General features: G+C 43.8%; 1 pseudogene; it reads left to right on the forward strand.

Moving 5' to 3' along the window:
* Positions 1 to 459: 459 nt before the first annotated feature.
* Positions 460 to 577, forward strand: LOC124712755 (annotated as a pseudogene).
* Positions 578 to 5,176: the final 4,599 nt, after the last annotated feature.

The following is a 5,176-nucleotide window of genomic DNA, read 5'->3' on the forward strand; positions in this document are numbered from 1 at the left end:
ACCTCCTACGCCGTTCGCCAGGCGTTGTGGATGTATATACGCGTACTGCTTGGATTTTCCTTCTGTGCTATGGACATCCGAATGCGTCCTGGGCAGTCGACCTCTCACTGCTGCGAACGAGTTAGTTTCATATCTCGCTGAACAGAAAAGTTTCGAGTATTTATGGTTCAACACATGTGCCTCATTGCATGCCATCATTTGCCATATGACGATTGCTATGATCAGGTGATATGTGATGCGCAAGGGCGTGAATGGGTGCGTCGCAGACGACCGACCTTCGGATGTAAAACCCAATAACTCGAGGACAAAATGAAACATCTCAATTTTAAATAAAATTGAGATATCTTATCTACATTTCAATTCCTGCAACTTATCAGCTAAAATAAACTATACACAAAGTTTACGCAGTGCATTTTTACCTCTGCAAAATCTTTAAAATTTTAGTGCTTTACTTATTTTAGCAACGGCCTTGCCGCAGTGGATACGCCTGTTCCCGTCAGATCACAGAAGTTAAGCGCTGTTGGGCGTGGCCGGCTCTTGGATGGGTGACCATTCGGGCCGCCATGCGCTGTTGCCATTTTTCGGGGTGCACGCAGCCCCGTGATGCCAACTGAGGAGCTACTCGAGCGAACAGTAGCTGCTCCGGTCAAAGAAAACCGTCTTAACGACCGGGAGAGCGGTGTGCTGACCACACGCCCCTCCTATCCGCATCCTCAGCTGACGATGACACGGCGGTCGGATCGTGCCGATGGGTCACTTGTGGCTTGACGACGGAGAGCTTTTACTTAATTTGATGCAGTAGCCGGCCGGGGTGGCCGAGCGGTTCTAGGCGCTAGAGCCTGGTTCCTCACGACCACTATGGTCGCAGGTTCGAATCCTGCCTCGGGCATGGATGTGTGTGATGTCCTTAGGTTAGTTAGGTTTAAGTAGTTCTAAGTTCTAGGGGATTGATGACCTCAGAAGTTAAGTCCCATAGTGCTCAGAGCCATTTTTTTTTTTTTTTTTTTTTGATGCAGTACAGTAAATATGTCGTATAACGAAAATGAATTCATTGTCAAGCGAATATATCAGACTGTAAGGTGTGCAAAAATCAAACTTTTTTCAGGAAATAGTTTTCTTAAAAACGGATGCTAAGTATTTCATAGCAGCTGGCAAGATATCATGGACAGAACTGGTCACATCGCGTCCGACCGTCCGTCGGATATACACTGATCAGAGCCGGTATGTCCAACTTTGGCACGAATAACAGCAGCGACAAGTCGTGGCATGGAAGCAAGGAGGCGCTGGTAGGTCGCTGGAGGGATCTGGCACAACACCTGCACACACAAGTCAACTGATTCACGTAAAATGAAAGGAGCGTGGCGACGACTTCCGACGCCACGTTCAATCACATCCCAGATGTTGAAAGGGTACAGTACCGCCCGACATTGAAAATAGGTACAACATACTTCATTATTCTTGTCTGAACAACATATTTTTTGTAATAATAACTCAATTTCAATTAATACAGCGAAGCCGGATACCAGTGTGGGAAAGAATGACAATTTATTTATTTAATTGATCACATGTGCACTCCCACAAAATAAATCCCTACATCCAGTTTGGTGAGATCTGCGAAATGATGGTCGTCTGCTAACTGCAGATAGTGAATGTGAGTATATGATCATCTTTGAGACGATCCTTTGGCCACCTTTGGTGGAACCAAAGAGATGAAACTTACCGGAGCTTTGAGCGCCTGAAATGTGGCTGACCAATATGGTAGCATGGTCTTCCCCCACCTCGACAGAGGTGCGAGATGACCCGAAGAACGGCCATGTTTCAGCACTCTGCCGCTGGATCTTGTGCTGTTAAGACCTGTCTTAGTTGTGGTCCGTAAAGACAAAAGAGTGGAGACATGGTATGCATGTGGAATATTTAAGAGTAGTTTGAAATAATAATTTCTCTTTTTCAGGAACTTTTGTGGGGAGAATTAAATGTCAGGCAGGTAATATTAATGGGATCGTAGTAATCTTCGGAAGTGACCAACGGTCACAATGAAACCACGTGTAGCAATAAGTTGAAATACTTCCGTGTGCTTAAGTTAAGCTGAATTACTAGCGTGTGTACAATAAGTTGAAATATTTAAGAAATAGCGTGTGTACCATAAGTTGAAATGTTTAAGAAATGGCGTGTGCAGGACTTGAAATTAGAGACGAGTGCTTCCACGTGGTGAGTACTGTATGAGTCTCAATCTGTGTATGAGACAAAGGAAAAGGAGAAGTACTCGTCCATGGTATCAGTTGAGGACTCGCGTGTGTGATGAATATGTTCTTAATATTACTTCGCGTGATATGATTCCGTGTGACGCTTGATTTAAACTATAATACTCTGAGAGAGAAGCAAGGTGAGTCGGCCGTCTATCCAGCAACGCCACTTGGCTTGCATTGCACAGAAAGACGTGCATATATCTCCAGAGTTCATAGTAGGAAAGTAGAATTACAAAGTGGGGCAGTGTCGTGTGAAACTGGGATAAATACTAATTGAAGTGGGAAAGCTGAAAGTAATAGTGTTGTGACTATTCATTGTATTGCATTCCATGTCGTAGTGTGGTGTATGTCATGTAATTTGGGTATGTGTGGTTTGCATGGGAGAGTAGCAAGGTAGTTTCAGAGGTAGTGGGTTATGCGTGTTCCTTTTGTACCGCTCGGTCTGGAGGAAAGTTTCGTGATGATGATTGTGAGAGTCGAAGTGTGAGGTATAATAAAAGATCCACCATCCTATCCAGAAAGTGCACTGTAGCGTTAAATAATTACGAGACCATAAGGTAGGGAATCACCAATGTTAAGCCATGCCCACTGGGCGTAATTTCTCATGTGTTATTGTTGTAGGTTATAGAATTTGTGTGTTTAGGTTATAGAATTGATCGGAATAAATAAGATAGTGAAAAGAAAAAGATTGGTGGCCTTTTCCTTGGAATTGTATGTTGTCGTGATATCCAGAATTTATAATGCGTGCGCCACTCATATTCAGTGCGATGGCCACGTGTTGATAAAAACCGTTAAATAAAAAGGAAAGAAAATGTGGTATTGCCAGTGCGTAGTGAACAGTCAGAGTTCTGTAAATTATTGATAGTCAGATGCGTGTTTCCGTTGCGTATTATTCATACAGGAGGTAGATTAGTGACTTAATTGTGAGTACGAGAGTTCATGTTACTCGATAAATAAGAATGAATCCACTCGCTTGGCAGACCACTCATCTTGCAGGCCTGACTGCTTGATGCCACAGTATGAGCAAGGCACGTGGGTGCCTCTCAATGTCTTCGATCAGGTTCAGATCTGGGGAGTTGGGGCACCTGCACATAAATTATAACTCGCTACTGCGTTCCGCGAACCACTCCGTGACACTGCTGGCCTTGTGACATGGCGCATTATCTTGCTGAAAAATGCTACTGCCGTCCGGAAACATGTTCGTCATGAAGAGATGTACGTGGTCTGCAAACAGTGGACGGTACTCCTTGACCATCACGGTGCCTTGCACGAGCTCCACTGGAGCCAAGGCTGCCCACGTGAATGTTCTCCATAAGATAATAGAGCCACCGCCAGCTTGTCTACGTCACGCAGTATAGGTGTCAAAGGAACGTTCCCCTGGATTCGCACCCTCCCATCGACATAATGAAGAAGGTATTAGCATTCACCAGACCAAGCAACGGTCTCCAACTGTGTCAACGTCCATTGCCGATGGTCACGTGCCCATTTCAGTCGTAGTTTCCGATGTCGCGGTGTTAACATTGGCACGTACATCGGTCGTCGGCTGCGGAGGCCCAACGTTAGGAGAATTCAGTGCACTGTGTGTTCAGACACAATTTGCCCAGCATTGAAGTCTAATGTTAGTTTCGCCACGTGTTGAAGACACTCACCACAGCACTCCTCGAACACCCAAAAAGTAGTGCAGTTTCCGAAATGCTCGTGGGGAGCCCCCTGTAAAAGAAAGCCTGTCCAAGTAGTGCGTGACGTCACAAGATGGCTACACATCTAGTCTCTTCTTCAAAAGTTTCATGGAACAGTGCTTGTGAACAGTCGTGCGGCGAGTTTCGCGTCAGTTTACTATTATAGTGAATAGTGTTCCTGCATTAGTGTACGTGATTTGGTTGTTTAGTTTCTGTGTACTAAACTGGTGATCTGTTTTTCTTGTCTGTGAAAATTTCATTGCCTGCAAAATGCCGTTTCGTTGCTCTGTGCGGAATTGTAGAGGAAATTACGACGGTGGACCAAAAGTAACTGTGTTTAAATTTCCAGAGGATGAAGAAACGTAGAAGAAATGGTTGTCAAGTATCCGCAGAGATAACTTTACTCCTTCTTCAAGTTCAAGAGTGAGTATTTGTTTTGTTTATTTTTTAAAAAGAGGCAATAACAGTGAACAATGTCCGTAAAATGTTAACTGCCAGTGTGCTACTTTGTAAAATGCCGTCGACACTATTAAACCTGCGTCATAAAGATGCAATATTTAACTAAAAAAAAAAACCTAATAGAAAGTCCGCAAGAGCATACAAGAATCTTTCGCAGGTAGGTTTCAATAAAAAATTTTGTCATTAAAAGTCGTCTTCCACAGCAACTACAAAACGGAAGAATGGTGAATGGTGGTCAGCCATAAAAGATAAATATATACTGTTGCAGACGTTTAGGTAGGCCTTTTCGAGATTTACAATTTACACTACAGCACTTACAGTTTAGGAATGGTATTGGAAAAGACCACACTGGCGGCAAACTCTTTCACTTTGTATAGCTGACGATCTTTAAACGGCTAACCAGACTGTCATCAAACAAGTCGTGACAATCCTCATTAAATCAAATTTAAAATAAAATAAACTACAATGAAATGTGTCCATTCATTTGGGAGTTTTGATGCCTGAGATAGTGAAAGTTATTACAACCACTTTTTACGTCGGGGCTAAAAGGTATGCAGAAATAAGTTACAGACAAAAGAACTAGGTCATTTAAGAAAGGAAATCTTGTAATTCATGAGAGAGGTATAGCAGATTTCTTTACGAATTTTCGTCGTCCGGATCCCTTTACAGTCTACTGCTGTGGCCAAACGGACTGCGAACACTGGCACCAGACTCTGTGCGTGACGTCACTGAGCGGGCGCGCAGTCTTGCCTCTATAGGGGGTGCTGCCCCAGGCCATCACAATCTCCCTCC

Source organism: Schistocerca piceifrons, chromosome 8, assembly GCF_021461385.2.
Source record: "Schistocerca piceifrons isolate TAMUIC-IGC-003096 chromosome 8, iqSchPice1.1, whole genome shotgun sequence".
NCBI lineage: Eukaryota > Metazoa > Arthropoda > Insecta > Orthoptera > Acrididae > Schistocerca > Schistocerca piceifrons.